At 48.7% G+C, this 19,508-nt stretch overlaps 1 protein-coding gene across 11 annotated transcripts in view; it reads right to left on the bottom strand.

The window, feature by feature from the left end:
• Window positions 1–19,508, bottom strand: part of BCL11A (B-cell CLL/lymphoma 11A) — a 100,949-nt gene that overhangs the window by 34,154 nt on the left and 47,287 nt on the right. Inside the window, exon 1 of one of the 11 annotated variants that reach the window (XM_021085701.1) lies at window positions 11,330–17,701. The exons of the other annotated variants lie outside the window; for them this stretch is intronic. The gene's annotated coding sequence lies outside the window, so the exon portion shown is untranslated. Of the gene's footprint in view, window positions 1–11,329; window positions 17,702–19,508 lie in introns of those variants that run through there. 11 annotated transcript variants of the gene reach the window in all.

The following is a 19,508-nucleotide window of genomic DNA, read 5'->3' as shown; positions in this document are numbered from 1 at the left end:
CACCATGCACCGCACCGAGAGGTAGGAAGAAAACGCAGCAGGGGTCTGGGGAGGGGGGTAGTGGGCAGTGACTTTTTCTGTCATCTGTATGGAAATTGGGAAATCGTCTTCTCAAATGGAGATTATCTTCCCTTGGGATCTTTCTGGAAGGCTATAAATAATAGAACATACTAATCAACATTATATATTAAAAAATGAATACAGAATCAGATTAAGGAAAACCCAAATTATTCCCCCGTTATAAAATCCAAAGTTTTTAAAAAAAGAAGAAGAAGAGGCATGAAAAAGATGTCTTAGCCCATCCCCTTCAGTTTAGCCCTATTCTCTGGCAGCCAAACCTGCCTTAATAAAGGCGTTCAAAGTAACCATTTCTCACTCCTTTATTTATGAGCAATGGAATGCAAAAAGCAAGAGGCTTAATTTCAATGCAGCCATTTCCCCATCAACTATTCTACACAAGCTGCAGGGAAAAGTGAAGACTGGAAATTTATGAACCCTTTACAAGAAACCTGGATAAGAATGTGGTCTAAAATGTACGAGAGGAACATGGACACATGGCATCAACGTAAGACAAGAATGTTCCTGACTCCAGCTGTCCAGTGAGGTCTACCTTGAAAGTCTGTGACTCAGTTTTCTCATCTCTAGAATGGAGTCCCCTAACCAAATCTCGGGAAACGTTATAAAGAAAATAGAGTTAAACTCTTACATAGAGCCCTCTCTTTGCTATCGCTTTTCACCTGGTTTTTAAAGCACCATAATAATACTTATAACACATTCTCATGATGCAGAAACATTGATATTATCCTGGAAGAGTCTGTCTCATCGGCTGCTGAAAAAGAATCTTTCTTTCTTTCCTTCTAGGAACACAAGAAGTGAACCTGGCTGTTTCATCAAAGCCTGCAAAAGACACCTGAGTCATCATTCTAACTGAACAATTTCTCCACGAATGCAACCTGCAAGGTGGGAGGGGAGAAGCCTGTCTCTGGTGTGTTGGGAAACGCCATTGACTTCTCCCTGATTCTTCTCCTCTGTCCTTGGCAATCCAGTTACAATTTGACAGCATTTAAAGCTGACAGTACTTGAGGTAATAGGACAATGCCATAACAGGATTACAGCAAATGTGAAAGAAAGGACACACGTAGGTACTGTCATTTAGGTAATGTCATCTATGATCAGTTTTTGTTTCATTTTTTGCTGACACTAAAGTCAGTATCACTTATACGATTCAGTGTAAACCCTGTTACAGTTGGAAATAGTTGGCTACCCCCATGAAAGGAATCACTTACACCACAGGAGGATTCAGTGAAACTTTCTAGCTTTGGTTGATGCAAAAATAGTAACAAAAAAAATTCAAACATTCAAAACTAGCCTGAAATCACTACTACCCAGAATTAATTTACCTTCAAAATAAGAGGAAAAAAAAAAAACTGCATTGGTCGTAAACAACAGGGGACCACAAGGTTTCTGAAAAATGTCATGGACCCCAATGAAACTGATGCTTGAGAGAGTTTGGGGAAGATAAAGTAGAAACACCTAACTACACTCACTTTGGGGAGCTGGTCAACAGTAGCCCACTCACTGACCAATAGGATCCTTAGCAGTCACTTATACCATTTCTCATGCCATTTCCTTTTTGTCTTCTGACCCACAGCACATCCAGATCCAGGTAATATCAGCTTTTGGAAGTTGGTTCTGCTCTACTTTCTAATTAATTTCTGCCACTGTGAGTTTTTTCCTCTAAGCCACTAAGTCTCCTAAAAGCCATTATTCCTTCGCAAGGAACACACAGCTGCCCTGCCTGCTACTAAAATGACCTGCCCGTTGCCCAGGACAAGAAGCCATGCTCTACGCCAAGTGACCACAAACCAAAAAAAAAAGAAAAGAAAAAAAAAAAGACTTATTTGACCAGCATTTGTCTCAAAAGAAATTCTGGCTAGAGGAAGAAGTACTACAAAGGAGGCTGAAGAGATGTTCTGACCATTCCAAGTCTTAACAGAGGCTAGGTCTCCTCTAGAACATTCTGGGTTCACCAGGGTCTCTGCTTTTCCGTTGTTTTTTTGTTTTTTTTTTTTTACTTTTTAGGGCTGCACCTGCAGCATACGGAAGTTCCCAGGCCAGGGGTCAAATCAGAGCTGCAGCTGCCGGCCACAGCCACAACCACAGCCACAGCCACGCCAGATCTGAGCCACATCTGCAGTGACGCTGGATCCTTAACCCACTGAGGGAGGCCAGGGATTGAACCCACATCCTCACGGACACCATGTCAGGTCTCTAACCTGCTGAGCCACAACAGGAACTCTTCCGCTTTCCTTTTGACTTTCTGTGTGCCCCTGGATAATCTCCAGAGCCCCAAGGCCTCCTTTTTTCCCCCAAAGGACTATCTATTACACTTTTTATCTTCCCTCTCCTTTCACCATCTAGAAGAGTTTATTCAAATTCTGGCTACCTTTAAAAATCCCCAATGTAGCAGGGTGCTATTAAAGAGAGCTCATAAGGATATGAATTTTGGCACCTGCCTTGTTTCATCACACACCCTCTGCATGACAAATGCCATCATGGAAAACTAGCCATGCCCTGAACTATTGCCCACATGGGTGGTCTAGAGGGTTTTGATTCCAAACTTCACTCCTGTCCACACCCCATTCACAATATGGGTGACATAAAAACTTTCCAAGACTCTACGTTAGTAACAGACAGATCTGCTCATCTCCCACAATGTTTGGTTCCACTCTGCTTGTGAAAACCCTACAGTCAACCACCCTATCCTCTAGAACATACCTGTCAAAGGAGAGAAGTCAGCAGGAAGGACACTGCAGAGAGGATCAACAACCTGCTCCATCCCTCCCCAGGACAGAGTCCTCAATTAACATTGTCCTAGAAGGCTGCCTCCATCCTTTGCTGGGAACACCAACAGCCTCACAGGGTCTGTAGGATATGGCCCATATGGCCCGAGGTCTTAAGCCTTGGTTGCAGACAAGAGCTCCAGAATCCTTCCCTAAATTTCTCTTCTAGGCTTAGCTCCCTCTATGCACCAAGGAAAATACTCTGCTCAAGTAAAAATCCCCTCCACTCTCATTTCCTTTCACACATTTCTTCTCCTTCCCTGACTTCGTGGATCCAGTTCATACTTCAAGGCCCAGCTAAAGGTCTACCAGTCACCTTGGCATAAAGAATCAATCTCTCCCTCCCCCAGCCCTAAGGAACACTCATTCCCTGCACCACCCTGGCCGCATAACCAGTCCTCCCATCACTGGTTACCTCTCTAAGCCCCTACTTAATTCTACATCTTCCCAATGTGCTTCTGAAGTGCTGGGACTCTGTCTTCTACTTAATTTTTATTTCCAAGTATCCAGCATAGCAGGTGAAATATACATATATCTTGGGGACTCACTAAGTAGTGGTTAAATGACTAATCTGCCTTCCCCAAAGAAAACCTGTTTTTCCAAGTATCATTTCTGTTCGTAATGGCAATTTTAGCCATCTCTGTAGCCACAAACAGTTCCCTTCTGATATCTGTTTGAACATCCAGATAAAAACAGGCAAGTGCCAGTAACCTGTTATGCTACACAAAGATTAGCATTAATATCCACCCTCTTTAAACAGCCACCCCACACCCTAGAGAGGAGCAGAAGTGACGTATATATGCCAGCCAGAGAGTGTGCCAGGTCAATTGAGTGGCTGTCAGTTACCAAAAAATAACAACTTCTCTATGGGAACCCCATCTTTGAGGTTGTACAACCCTCTAGCTCTGTTTCAACCTCGGTCAGCTGCAAAGAAGTTAGGCTCCACAGAGGCACATGCTGAATGCAAAAGGCTAAGCTCTAAAAACATAGCTGTAATATTCCTTTGAATCCAGCACCACCAAAAGGACTTCCCTTTGATGCCAGAGAGCAGGAAACATGGAGTTTCTTGGCCACCTTACCTACTACTGGGTGTGGTAAAGGGAAGGCCCTGCAAAAACGATGGCAGCAGCTAATGTAACTATTATTTGAAATGCTGATTGCGATTCTCCAGGCTGGGCTTACCCCTCATATCAAAGCACCCAGGGCAGCCTCCCTCCATCCTGACAGCCAAGACCTCGAGTCAGGCCATGTGACCAGGTGCAGCCCAACACTGCACACACACACACAGAGGTTTTCCACGTAAGGACTCACATCTACATGGCTTAGCACAGAGCTGGGCTCAGAAAAGGTAGCCCCCGCCCCCAAATCTGCCACATGAATGAGGGTCGTCCAGGCACCACGTGTATGCTGACTACGGGCAACTGCATGAGAAACAATGTGGAGAAGATGGGTGTTAAAAACACATAAAACACCTCACTTTACAGGAATTCACCAGACCGTCACCCAGTTGGGATCTCCACCGGAGGAGAAGATATATCAACGGGGAAGACTGACTCGGGCATGTTCTCCCTTTTATCTTTCAGAGCCCTCTGGAATGCTATGAAATAAATCCTCTCCCCTTCCTGTTCTCGCCTCACACGCTCACAAATGCTCACGAATTCTCACACAAGTACAGGGGCCCTGCTCGTGGAGGAAAACATTTCAGTCTGCTTCCGCCTCTCACCCAGGCATTACCAGCATCTAGGAAACCCTCCACATCCAGAAGCATCCCGAGTTCCCTGAAATGTACTCCAGTGCCCCCCTCAGAGACCGCTGGAGTCTTGAGAAGACGCAGTTAAAGGTTAGACATAGACAACCTTTCAAGATGGTCCAACTCAGGGGGGTGATTTTTATTTCTCAGCTTTATTGAGGCATAATTTACATACAATAAAAGTCACTCATTTTAAGTGTACAGTTTGACGAATTTTGCTAATTGTAAACAGTTGTATAACCTCCACCAAAATCAGACATAGGGCATTTCCATCACTCTAAGAAGTTTTCTCATGCCCCTTTGCAGTCAATCCCCTCCCCTAATCCTCTGACCCCTTTTAGTCACTGATCTACTTCCCATCACTATAGGTTGGGTTTTTCTAGAATCTTATGTCAATGGGATCATTAGCATTAACCCTTTTCTTAACTTCATTCACTGAGCAGAATGATTTTGAGATGCATCCATGTTGTTGGGTGTACTGCTGTTTCATTCTTATACGACTAGTCCATCGTATGGCTGTGCTACGATCTGTTTATCCACTCACCTATTGACATTTAGGCAGTTACCATTTTTTGGCTATTACAAACAATGCTACAATGAACATTTGTGTATATGTGTTTGCTATGAATGCAGGTCTTCATTTCTCCTAGGTAAATATCTAAGACAACTCAAAGTTTTCAGAACTTTGATGCTGAGAGTCCAGGGAACCCCATTTTGTCACCTTACTCCCTGCCCCATTTCCACCCCATTTCCCTGGGAGTTCAACTCCAAAGCCTATATCCCAGCCATCTATTTGGCTCAATGACTAAATGTCACTCTATTCCAAAGAGACATTTCTCCACTACTCTAACGGAGTGATAAGAGGCGACCCCAAAATGTCTTTATAATGGGCATTCATTTGGACTGAGACCCCTTCTGAATCAGAAGTAACTATGGAGGGTGTTGCGAGCCCTAGGACCTTCCCCCTAGCTCAAAGGAGGGTGGCTGACCTCCCCCATTAGCTGTGTCACTGAACAGCAGCCAAGGGTCCTGCAGATAACCTCTACCCTGCCAGAAGGCCTTGGGAAGTAAGACAACACCAAGGCCTCCCTCAGAAGGGCTGCCAGTGGTGCCCAGTGGTATGGACAGCAGAGAACCAGAGGCAGACATGCAGATCCCCTGCCACCCCTCCCCCACCCTCCCTGGCTCTGACAGGGCAGGGCTGGGGGCAAACGGGCCACCAGGAAGCAGAAAGATCCGTGAAGAAGCTGGAGCCTTGAGACTGGAGTTGCAGTAGCCCCGGGGCGGAGGGAAAGGCAGGATGAGGGAAGACACAGGGAGTGGAGGGAAAGCAGAGGAAAGAGGGGGCAGCCACCTTAAACAGAAAGACAACAGCTCAGCAGGGGAAGAAGCTAAGGCAAAGGGAACAGAGACTGTGACTGGCAAGAAACTGAGGAAGAGAAACGACGCCCAGGAGTGAGGCACACCTACTAAAGACTGGGGCAGATCCGAATGCCTGGGGCAGCAGATCTCTTAGCTAAACAGACTGAGAAAGCATGAGGTGGGGGAGAGGATGGTGCCGACAGTGGTCCAGGAATACGGCAAGACCTGGCTTCTCATCTGTGCGTTGCCACCACCTGGCCAGGTGACCATGCCAGGTCTCGTCACCTCTGTGGACCTCAGTTGCCCCATGGTAACCAAGGAAGTTAGAATAAATTCTAATTCCCTAATGTCTTATAAATCTTCTGCCATCTTGGCAGAGATGGGGGTATGAGAAGAGGAGAGTGGAAATGGCCCAGAGCTGGCTGAGACAAAATATCCAAGGGAAGGAAGAGTGTTCATTCCAACTCCCTAATCTCCAGTTGGCAAAGCCAGAGCGGGGGAGATACAGACTGGCTCTGTGATGACAAATACTCCTGGCTCACTCCTAGTGTTTCACCACCAGACCTTATTTCTTCAGCTGGAATTAAGAAATTGACTCATCTGTAAAATGGGAATAATCAACAGTATCTGCTTCAACAGGGTTGTTAGGAAAGTAAAATGAGTTAATATTTGTAAAGTACTTAGAACCAGGTAAGTGCGTATGTTTTATTGTGAAATAAAACACATGCCTCCTGGTATGTATTAGTTGTACATCAGCAGAAATGAGGTCATCAGCCCCTTTCCCAAGAGTAGGTTGAGATCAGCAGAAAAGGAAAGAGGGAGGGGAACAGATGAAAGAATGTGAGGCTGGGGGAGGGAAGTCAACAGGAATGCAGAGTCCAGGCTACTGTGCTGAGAGGCGCCTGTATATGACCGATGGATGAACAGAAGGACAGATGAAAAAGCATGGATAGTGATGAGAGGGGAGCCCTCACTTCCTGTACAATTATGGGAGGGATGATCTGGTCTACTTGCTATGGCAACAAATCATTTATTCATTCCCATTGAGTAATAAAATCGAATTCTCCACCGACAAGAGAGCTTTCTGTAACAGGCCACCTGAGCAAAAGGCCACAGACCCCGAGATCTGCCGCTCCTCTTCAACCCCGCCCTCACCCCCACCCCAATCAGAGGCCAAACCCTTCCATGGGGCCTTTGATAAAAGCAACTGTTGGCCTGCTCCAGACCAACTTTGACAGTTGTGTTGATCCTGGTGGGTCACAGCTAAGAGAAGATGCCAGAGCTCCTTTCTGGCCAGTTTGGGATTCTGCACTGGCATCAGCCACCTGCTCATCCTTCTGCCTACCTGCGGCACAGACCCAGCCTTGCATGCCACTCTGGATAACTCCCATGTCCTGCCTTGTTTCCTTTCTTACCACAGGGATGGTATGCAGCGTCCATCAGTCAATCAGGGAACCCCCTAGAAATGAGCCCAGTTTGGCCAGTGTAGACAGTCAGGTTGTATTCCAGGTTGGAATGCAGAAATTTTTATGGTCCCTGTGGTTTGAGAGCTTGAGGCTTCCTGAAAGGTAGATATGCATAAAAGACAGCTGGCAAACCTCAATTCCCTTCTTGCTCAGAAACAATTCAGCACTCCTCCCCAAACCCCCGCCACTGGGAGCCTGGGGCAGAGACGGCACACGTCAGGCAAACTGCAACTCTGGGTTCTTAATGGCTCTGCTGTTTTTCTGTGAGTCTCCAAATTTCAAGGGTATTTTCTTTCTTCTTAGAGTATTTTTTCAAACACCAAGAATACAATCTACAAATCTGGGGAAAATGGCCAGAAAAGGGAGACACAAATGAAAGAGACGGGGCCCAGGGCCACTTTCATATGGGCAAGCTCAATTCATGATGAAGGCTTTTAGGATAACAAGGGGTGGGGGGTGGCTGAAAGCTATCTATGGAGGAAATGGATTAGGGGATCATGGACTTGCTCAGGAAGACCCAGAATGCTAGGGAGGTACACCAGGAAGCTGGAAAAACACATTAGAATCTATACAATGGAAGTCCAATAAGCCCATTTACAGGAGTTCCTGTCATGGCTCAGCAGTAGTGAACCCGACTAGCATCCATGAGGATGTGGGTTCAACCCCTGGCCTCGTTCAGTGGGTTAAGGATCCAGCATTGCCAAGAGCTGTGGTATATATAGGTCACAGACGCGGCTCAGACCTCGAGTTGCTGTGGCTGTGGCTGTGCTGTAGGCTGGTGGCTGCAGCTCTGATTTGACCCCTAGCCTGGAAACTTCCATATGCTGCAGGTGTGGCCCTAAAAAGCAAAAAAAAAACAAAAACAAAAACAAAAACAAAAAACAAAAAACAAAAAAAACCCACTTGTAAATGGGAGTTTCCGTCGTGGCTCAGCAGAAACAAATCTGACTAGCATCCATGGAGAGGTATGTTAATCCCTGGCCTCAATCAGTGGGTTAAGGATCCAGCATTGCCATGAGCTGTGGTGTAGGTCATAGACGTGACTGGGATCTGATACTGCTGTGGCTGTGGCGTAGGTCAGTGGCTATACCTCTAATTCAACCCCCAACCTGGGGACCTCCATACGCCTTGGGTGCAGCCCTAAAACGCAAAAAAAAAAAAAAAAAAAAAAATTTATGAAACACCTTGCCCAGCAAGGTGAGCCATGCTGCCCCAGAGAGGGGAGAGGATGGGACCATCCCAAAGGTGTTACCAAAGGGGTGAGAGGCTAGTCTTCTGAGGCAGGTGTCCAGGCCAGAACCAGGAGCTTTTGAAACTATTTCCCCACAGAGATACAGCTGGTGCTGACCACCTGATAATAGGCTGCTGTTGTCCTCTGGTCAACAGCCAAAGTGAGACCAGAGCAGCAGCCGCAAGGAGTGTGGGATGAGATAAGAATGATATCCATCTTCCACTTTGCCACAAATATTACACATAGATTCGAGCCAGTTACCCCTCTCAGAAGTCTGATGAGTCTATCTCTCCCTCTTGGACAAACCTCTCGCGTTATAGACGTCCCTCTCCCGCATCCATCAAGGGCTGGGGCATTTTTCTGAGAGGCAAACTCTGTTCACACAGAATTAAATTCAAGGACAGCCAACCCTCTGCATTCCATCATCAGCCCTCTCTGTGTTCCCAAGAGGAGTCTCAGACTAACTCCTTTCTCAAAATTCCCTCACTGTGCACCACAGCAGTATTTCTGAAAAAGTGCACATAAACTGAGTTTTTGTAAAGCACAGTCCATATTCCCATCAATAAATCATAAGAGATGAGTGAACACAACTTAGCACTTAATTTCTGTCTTCACTACACTGTCTTCCCAATTATTTCATAAGAAATCTTGCTCCCAAAGAGACTAGCAGTTCTCAGAGGAAGGAGGCAAGCACCCCACTTCCCCCTCACGGATGGACACATAAAGTGCTTAGTAGACACCTGTTGGCCAACAGATTCTAATTCTCTGTCACTAGCATCCTCTAGCCTAGAGCTGTGAGTCTGCTTTCTTGCAAGCTTCCTTTTCTCTATCCAAGTCCTTCAGTGGAATAGTTAATGACCTGCAAACACTGAGCGAGGCAAACATCCCATCAAAAAGGAATACCACTTGGAGTTCCCTTCATGGAGCAGCGGAAAGGAATCCGACTAGGAACCATGAGGTTGTGGGTTCAATCCCTGGCCTCGCTCATTGGGTTAAGGAACCGGCGTTGCCGTGAGCAATGGTGGAGGTAGCAGATGTGGCTCGGATCTGGCGTTGCTGTGGCTCTGGCATAGGCCAGCAGCAAAAGCACCGATTCAACCCCTAGCTTAGAAACCTCCATATGCCACATGCGTGGCCCTAAAATGACAAAAGACATTTAAAAAAAAAAAAAAAAGGAATACCACTGAGGATCCTCTGTAAAGTGAAAAAAAAAAATCTTTTGTAAAATGAGGCATCACCTTTTTATAGCTCTGTTTAAGAAATTCAGATTTTTCACAGTATGGACCACAAGTATACACGGATATATAAGTGATGTTCAAGTCAAACCCTAGAAGCTGGCCCTCAATTTAGTAAGCCAGGGAAATATCAGAGAGCTCTGAAAGTCTGACTCCAACCTCAGCCCTTGAATTGAATTGGAATGTGCCAGGTGGACAAATTCATGGCCTCTAAAATCAGGAAATCAGCTGGAAACTCCATCAGTGCTTAGAGTTACCACCTACCTCATTGCCATATCCTATAATGGTGATGATAATGGCCATGATGATGATAATAATAACAATAGCTGCCACTGAATAGCACTTTGCAGCTTACAGAGCAATTTAACTAAGCGTCCTTCCTTTGAAGGCCTTCCAGACCAGTGTTCTACTCCCTGCTTCTTTGTGCTACCACCTTATCTTCAGCACGCACTTCCCCCAGGGCCTCTTTCGTCCCGTTTTCTCTCTTTGCCAATGACAGGACAATGGTCTAGTGCAGAAATGCCCAAAAGGGTCCTGTGCACAGGCCTAAATGAAACCACTTCATCAGCCAAGGGTCACCACAAGGACCCACAAAGTCCTGGGCATTGCCGAGATCGCGGGGACCCCAAGGCGGCCATGGAGAGCCAGGAACTGGTCCTCTGGGGAAGGACATTGCTTTGTGCAAGGCCGGGGTGAATCCAAAGTCCCTGCAAGTGGGAGCAGGGGTGGAGACTGGGTCAGACTCCGAGCAAGAAGGGCCTCTGGATAGATGGGTGTGTGGTTCTTCAAGGGGACACCACAGCCCTGGGCATAGAAGTGGTGAGTGGAGATAATGCCCGTGGTGATAACCAGCAGGGTCCTGGTAGAAGAGGCCCTGGACACTGCAGGCTGGGCACAGCCTCAGAGACCTCACATGGGACATGTGGCAGCGTGCTCCGAGAACTCCTCCCCACCGGTGACCCCTATCAGTGCCGACCAAGCACAGAAGATGCACACCCAGGCTGGGCTGGCCTCGGGGGTCCCCACAGGGTTGCAGGGCGTGCACTGAGGAGGTGGGGAGGTGACCGCCTGCGAGCACTGTATCATGCCAGTACCAGGAAGGTACCACGAAGCATGGGCTCCCCATACCCACTTTCTTTCCTAGAAGTGGCCTCGGCATTCATAACATAGCCACCTTTGGCACTTGGGTTTACTGCACAAACTTTAATGACAAAGAGGTTTGATGTGCTAGAGAGAAGTGAGCAGAGGTGAGCCGATCCTCCCATCTACTCACCAACATGTACAATCAGGAAAGAGAGCGAAACAGGCTGATGAAGGAAAAGGAAGCCAGAAGCCAGCAGGGTCTAAGGTCCAAGGTCCATCCAGATTCACCCAATATTTGCCAGGCGGCTCGAGGAGCCTGGAGACCTTGTTGCTAAGGGAAGCTTCTTGGACATACGCACCTTATGCATCTCTCTGAATCACCCATAAACCTTGATCAACCTCAGATGATTGTCCAACTCACAGAGAAATGACGTTTCTCTGCTGGAACAGGAAACAAGTGGGGTGAGGGGAGGCGAGACAGGAGCAGCAGCTCCTCCCCATTTTCACTTCCTCTGACTCTCTCTGCACACGGGCACCGAAAAGGAAGAACACTACAGTGGCAACCCAGCTGGGAGATGACCCCATGGCATGTCCCCTGGAACTCAGGTTCTTAGGGCTGCCGTGACCTTTTCCCATCTTTGGACCGAAGCCAACAAGCTTGTAGGACAATGTCTGGCCACAGAGCCCGAGGAGGCCAGGGGGAGCTCTGGCCAGCCATACGTGCTGAGCAAGGTCAGCAGCCAGTGCCCTCCAGCAGACCGCCAGGGGTCCCGCTCTATCTCTGCCACACTCTCAGCCCACAGTGCTGGGGCTCATGGCCCAAGACAACCCCACCTTTTGCCCTCCAGAGCACTACCTCCGGGAAAAGACACACATTCTGTAACACGTCTGAGCAAGCGAGAGTCGAGCGGAACATCTCTTCCCTGTGGACAGAAAGGTAATTAGACCCATTTTACAGGTAAGGAGCCTGAGGCTCAGTGGAGTTGGTCAACTTGTTTCAGGCCACCCAGTCAACAAAGGAACTCAGATGCACCTGGCTTTACAGGCTTTCAAAGGGCTGCCTTCTTAAGACAATGTTCGCCAACCGCCCTGCACCTACCCTCCGGCCCCAGGATCATGAGACCCCCCTGCCCCGGACCAAAGTGTGTGGACGTCGTGAAGAAAACTGTTCAGCCTTGAAGGGAGCAGCTGCCATGAAACAGCTGGGGGTCAGGGGGCAACACCTGGGCCACAGTGTGTGTGGGGAAGGGGGCAGGGGCCAAGGCTGCCAGTACTCCACCATCTCAGCCTTCCTCCACCACTTCCCTGCCATAACCATCAAGACTCCAAGACCCTGTGTTCACTGCCCCCACACAGCCCCAGCAGCTGGCTAGCCTCCAGCGGATCAGAGACTCTGAGGGAGCAGGCACCAACCTGACTCCTCCCCGCCCGCAGGCTTTGGGGCCAGCCCCTCCGCAGGGGCACCCATCCCACCGCCAGCGGCGGGGCGGCTCGCTCTCCAGCTGGCTTTTGTCTCTCGTCTGGTCTGCCACAGCTCCCCTCGCTCCTCTTGCTCCTCTCGCTCCTCTGCCCAGGCCTGCCTAAGGCTGCTTGCCAGAGCGATTGCATGTCAGGGCTCTGCCCAGGGCACTGAGGGTTGGGACTCCCACAGTCCTGCACCTCCGGCCGAGCTGGAAAACCCAGAGGCCCCGAAAGGTCTGGGGGTAGCACCTGGGCAGCAGCAGGGCTGTGTTTAGAGAAGTGGTCCTGAGAGTGAAACTCCCCAAGGCCAGCCCAGGTGGGGAGGAGATAGCAGACAGGTGAGGTTCCCCGGGACCAGTCCCCTCAGGCTGAGCCACCTCTGACTTCTCCGCCTATGAGCCACACCCCTGCAGGCTGACAGACATGTCTGCAGAGGACCAGGTGGGGAGCGGCCGTGGCCTGGCCAGAGCAATAATCCTGGCAGGAATGTACATCAGCAGGAATGCACATCGGAACAGGCAGCCTGCCCAGGAGCCAGGCAGACAGTGTCTCTGGTAGGAAAAGAGGGTGAGGCCCTGTGAAAGATGGGCGAGAGTAGAAAGCACTAGGTATAAACTACGGGCACGCCACCCCTCCAACCCCCTAGGGACCAAGCCCAGAGCCAGACTAATGCTGCTACCCCCAGAGACAGCACCTGCCAGTGGGCCAGGTATAAGGCTGACGGGCCTGGAACCACAAACCCAGAGCTCAGAGTGGGGCACCTGAATTCAGGCACAGCAGGGTGGGCACTTGAGCTCCCTCATTAGATTCTGGAATCTTCATCTACCATGACCTTACGGCCATGTAACTCAGCACAGCTCCTTAACCACTCTGAGCTTCAGTTTCTTCATCAGTAAAATGCACATACCAATATTGTACTGCCAGCCTCCTGGGGTTGCTGTGGAAACTGATTAAAATAGTGTCTGTGAAATACTCAGCCCAGAGCAGGAATACAGGACCATCTAGAACCCAGTAACTTTGCCCCATGGGCTCACAAGCACTTCTGGGTCTTCAACTGTAACATGGGAAAGGCTTCACCTGCTTGTCCCAACCATGGTCGACTAAATCAATAGAGGTCTCTGACCACTACATGAGCCTCTCCCAAACAAGACACCCTTGGGTGCATCTTCCAAAACAAGACCCATTTCTGGGAAGGTATCACTGAATATCCAATTTTGCACTTATTTACATCATCATTCCAGAAGTACTATCTTCAGTCTACTGGATAAGTAACAGCAGCCAATTTCATTCATTCATTGCCTCGTTCCTTGGCCTCAAGGAGTTCATAGTCTAGCAGCTCTAATCCTTAATGATCTGTAAACTGACAAGTAACTGTCCAGGAAGCCATGGGTCCTTCAGGGAAAAGAAGGACACTTTTGTAATAGCATTAGTCACTTCCAAACGGTTTACAGGATCTCTTTCAGGTGTTCGCCTGAGTGGCAGGGAAAAAGGTCTTTCCGAAGTACTATACTACTTCCTTGTTAACAGCAATGTGCTTCATTTCATGTGAAAATTTAAGAAGGGGCATCAGGAAGATGCATTCTGAGAAGTTACACCAGTCTCTCTACATTCCAGCATGGCCTCTTCTTCCAGTTACTTTACAAGTGAATGATGGGAACAGAGTAATATTAACATTTCTTTCTCCACGACTTGTGTTGCACTGGGTAAAATCACAGGCTAACAAGGTTTCAGAGAGGAAAGGTCAGATCGAAAATAAGCCTCACTCCATGGAGAAGCTTTACTACCAGAAGTCCTGGAAACCTGACAGCTTTGCATGTTGCAACAATGCAACTTAAGACTATCAGAAACATATAAATATTTGTACAGATAGTTATCAAAGCAACAATCAGCTATTAGGTCCCTCCAAGTGAGCTGATGTGCCTACAATGTATGGTCCTGATTTGTAAAACTCGGCAAAACAAAGCCACACACAGCAGATTTGCTAAGTTCCAAAGTCAGAGAGTAGGTAAATAGTGCAAACGTGTTGGCTTCCCTCCCAGGCTCACTCCTATGGGCTGTGAGCAAACGGAAAAATAAACCATCGGAAAAAGTCTCGGCCTAATAAAATTACACAGGCAGAATGACTTCTTCTTGAAACTGAGAAGGGTAGTGCAGGGGGTCCTTGCTATAGCACATATTTGTGTTCTGTTGTGATCACAACTCCAGGCTCTCAGGTATTGCTACACAATTGTCCCCAGTTGGCTTCGTCCCTTCATCCTGCTCCTACATCAAAAAGTATTATTCACACCCAATCTCATGCTTCCTTATAGTAAAATATGCATTTAGATAATCAAAGAAAACAATTTAGCTCTGATCATGGTAATACAGAAGAGCAGAAAAGGCGCTCAACTGGTAATCAAAAGACATAAATTCTAGTCCTGTCACTAAGAAGCCATGCGACCAGGAGGCACTTCATTTCTAGGAGACTCAAGTTTCTTTTGGGTAAAATGAAAACAGGAGAAGGGGTGAGTGAGATGGAGAGAAACCCGGCCCATCCGGGGCTCTCAGAAGAAACAGCAAGGCTTGTGGCTTACTCTCTTTCAAACTTCTACCTGTCCTTAGGGCCCAGGGCCCCTCTAAGGTGGATGGCTACTTGCTTGGAGCAAAACCAATGTGTCTGTCATCTTAATACTCATGGAATGTGTTTAAATAAGGATCAAAGCCAGTCAGCGAGGTATCTGTGGGGATGGGAGCAGACCCAGATCCACTCACTGCATTTGCCTTAGGGCTGGGAGCCGGGGAGAAGGCCACCTCCCGCAAACCGGGTCACCCACAGTCCCAGGAGGGAGGGGCCACATCACCCCTAATCATGCCACCCCCACTCTGAAGCCCCAGCTGTCTCCAAGAAGACAGGAGGACAGATGGAGGTCCAACCCAGAGACTCAAGATAGAAAAGGGGGGCAGCTCCAAAGGAACATCATTTCTTACTAAAAACCCTCACCAATGCCACCCATTGCTGACTGGGCAGGTGTTCCAGGACCCAGACTTCTCCCTGTGAGACAGCCAGCTCTTGCTTCCTTTGTGCAACATCACAATTTTCTCTCTACCTTCTCCCAACCTTTGCCAGGGACAGGAGCAAGCCTCCCGCCTACCAGCCAGACTCCCTGCACGCTACCCAAGGCCTGGAAGCAATCTGTGGCGCTCAGGTCTGATCACTGTTCTAGCTCTAACACCAGTGGCTGTCTCACGGCTCACAACTGGTGGCTTCCACAGCTCACAGTTCCTGCCCAGCACTGCAAAGCCCTCATCAAATACCCAGATGGCTGTGCCAGGAAAATGTGACATTTTGTGAGGGCTAATTTAACCCACGCTGAAGACTGGGGAGACAAGCTATAGACACAGTGCCCATTGAAAGGGATGGTATTCTGGCTCTTTTGTCAGAAGGTAACTCTTTTTATAAACTTTTAAAACTTAAACAATAATTTGCATTCATCTAAACCTTATAAAAATTGATTGCCTTATTGATTTCTTAAAGAGAAGGAAAGGAGAGAAGGAATGAAAGATGAAAGACACTGAGAGCCTAGGCTCAACCAAACGAAAAAGGAAGGAAGGAAAAAAGAAAAGGAAAAGAAAGGAAAGGAAAGAAGGAAGGAAGGAAGGAAAGAAACGAAAGACACTAAGTGTCAAGGCCTAACCAGACCAAAACTCTGCATTTTCCCACTGCCTGCTGGAAGCATCTGCAGTTTTGAGTGGCACATTCTGAGAATTCTGAAAATATCACGCAGCCCACCCCGCCCCTGCACCACTAGGGCCCTGGTCTCCGTTTGGACTCACACTTGCCTGGCAGGACTCCCCCACAAAACAGAGGGGCTGCTGAGCCTTTGCACAAAGGGAACAGGGACCCAGGGCTCGCACAGCACAGCCACCTGCTAATATAATATGCATGCAGGGGAGATGAAGAAGCCGCCTGGTCTTCCTGAGGCCTGTCAGGTCCACCCTTCCTAAGCCGCCTCGGGGCTTCGCCCAGCCCAGCCACCCACTGCAAAGGCGCGGGCAGCCACCCCTCCGAAAGCCAGCATGTCACATGCTTGCACCTTCCACCCCGCCAGCCCTGTCTCCTGGAGAGGAAGGTCAACTACAACAAAGACGTCACCTCCGACTACCTGTGTTTTATACTGACATGAAGGTTTTCCTTGAAATGGAAGCTCGGCATCTTGGAACCCAGGAGAAGCAGAGTCCGAAGCAAAAGGCAAACCGAAAGGTAAGGGTGCTCCATGCCTGTCTCCCCCAAACCCTCCTCTCAAAGCAGTCGCTCAGCATTGCAGCAGGTCAGCGATAAGCCCAAGAAACAGGTGCTGCTGCTCCCCAGGAAAGGCACCTGAGGTATTTACTGAGCAGCTCCTCCAAGGTAACACTGCCCCTGGTGCTTTGGGTCTATGGCAATAAATGCTTGAAATCATATGGAAAAGCTGAATGTCAGGCACATTTCGATCCCTGCAAGCCCTCAAAGGACAGACTGATTCTTGTCACCTGCCTCCCCCACCCACACACAGATTGTCTGTCCCAAAGCCTCCCAACCCCGCTGTTGGCCCTGTGGATGGGAGGAGGGCCAGGCCTGAGGAGGCCTGGGTCCAAATCCTAAGTTTACCCCGGGAGCTGCGTGAAACCAGATGTGCCCTTTAACCTTTTTGGGCTTCAGATACCACCTCCATGCCTCTTCACAAGGTTACTCACGAGGGGAGACCCGTCCAAGGGCTTACTCCAGAACCATAAACACACACCGTGATTTTATTTCCAGCACCATTATTAAGAGCATAATGGCTGTTTGAGAGGATGAGCCCCATTTCTCATAAACCAAAGCACCTAGAGGCTTGGCAAGAAGAGAAGGAGCTGATGCTGAGAGACTGCATCAAGGTCGTCCTCTGCAGCCCCATTCTTCCAGATTCTTCCAAAAGCCCGCTGCAGCCGCAACAGCCCCATAAGAACACACCACTTTGTCAGGACTTGTAGGTGAAATGTGTTGGAGCAGCTGTCAGCTTGGGGGAAATCACTCATCAGGTAGTCAACTGAGTGGGGCTGCCTTCAGCTGGACAAACACTGCATCCACAGCGGCCACGAGAGCCTTCCTGTCCTTCCCTTGGGGGACAGATGCACCCTCCTTTCCCTTCTTGTCCCCACCAGCAGGCCTCCTTCCCCTCAAAGGCGCACCTACCACCCTCCCTTCCAGCCCCCTCAGCCCTCCTTCAAGGGACAGAAACCTTGGGGCCACCAAGGCAAAAGCGTTATGCCATCAGAAGCCCTCCCCACCCGCCCACCCCCACCTCCTGGAGGCGGAGGACACAAGGTAATCCTCCATCTGGGTCTTTAACTTCAGACTAAGTCATTTGTGGCCGACTCCCAAGGGGAACAGATACCACCAGGACCAACTCTACCTGAGGGGAACAGTCTCCCTCAAACAACAATGGGCAGAAGAACAACGGGCACCCAGCAAACACCTGGAGTCGTAGCGGACCTACCAGATTCACCTGCCAGCCGCGTGCAGGAGGCGTGGGGACACGTGGTGAATAACTGGCAAAGAGGGTAGCAGGGCAGCACACCAGGCATCACAGAAGACAATAAATGACTCGCAGGCAAAGGATCTGTTTACGCACACCTAAAATCCTTTTGATTGGCCCTCATTTGACCACCCCCCCCAACAAACTGCAGGGAGGTAGGGAAGAACCCCTGGGCCCCTAGCAGACAAATGCCAGCCCTCCCATTTTGCAAGGGCAGATGACCAGGACTGGGCTCTCATCCCCCATTTAAGTCCCTCTGCAGCCGAGGAAGTCACCTTCACGGGCAAGAGCTGGGGGGGCAAACTTGCCATATCATCTGCCCCAGGGCTCCAGCAACAGCTTCTTCAAAGCGCAGGACAGCCTGGCCTAGAGAGAGACCCAGTCTGCCAAGCCTCAGCCCTCCGAGGTGACAAGGACCTCTCAAGGGTGTGTCTCGACTTCTCAGGCTGGCTGGCTGCCTCCTGGGATGCCCTGGCTGAAAAGACGCATGCAGGTGCCTCTGTGCATCTCTGCCCGGAGGACTGATGATGGAGACAGCTCAAGAAGGAAGTGGCCACGCCCAGGAGCCTCCTAAATTGCAAAAAGGCAGCATCCACCACTGCACTGAGGACAGAGCTCCCTCACATTTCCTTCTGAACGCCTGAAACATCTCCATTTTCCTGTCAGCCACCTCGAATAATGTCTATAATGCTGGGATTTATACATGGGTACTCATAATGTTATTTCATTACAGCGTCTGCAAAACTACCTTTCCACCGAAACATTCAATTAATGTAATTAAATTGCTACCTGATGGCATTATCTAATTTAACTTGGGATCCAAACTATTGAAAAGCATGTGCCTTTTAACACCCTGACTGGTAAGGCATGTGATGAACGGAGCTATAAACATGTTGGCATAACTGAGCTGTTTAAAAATAAATTAGCAAACTATAAAAATAAACAGTTACATACATATGTACTCAATTATGAACTAACTCTAATTTTTTTGTTCTGAAATACTGTCTTTGACCTTAGTCATAAACAAGCACTATTAAAAAAACATAATATCTCAACAGACAGGAGGCCAAGGATTAAGTGCTCTTCCAGTGCGCAGAATGCAAGCCAAGGCCAAGGAAGGAAGGAAGGAAGAGGGAGGGAGGGAAGGAGCGGGGAGAGGAGGCAGGGATGGAAAAGGATAGGATAGGGAAGGGAGGAGAGGAAGGAAGAGAGAGAGGGGGAGAAAGAGAGAGAGAGAGAAAGGAAGGAAAAGGAGAGAGAGAAAGAAAAAAACAAAAGGGCTTGCCCTTCTTGAAATGCTGGAAAAATGTGTACAAAACATACAAAGACCGCTATGCTCATGCCGATTTGAAGCTGCTTCTGTCTGAGCCAGAAAAGTTAAAACCTGGTGAAGTGCTTTTGTGTTTTCAGATGTTTTGGAGTCTCTCAAGAAAAGAGGCAGGCAAGGGGGAAACACTATTTCCAAATGCAGCTGTTTCAACAGCTCACTGTCTGCATAATAGTCTCTGATACACAGGGCCGCCTCCCCACCTGAACTACGCTC

This window comes from Sus scrofa, chromosome 3 (genome assembly GCF_000003025.6).
Source record: "Sus scrofa isolate TJ Tabasco breed Duroc chromosome 3, Sscrofa11.1, whole genome shotgun sequence".
NCBI lineage: Eukaryota > Metazoa > Chordata > Mammalia > Artiodactyla > Suidae > Sus > Sus scrofa.
This window is presented reverse-complemented; position numbering and strand designations above follow the sequence as displayed.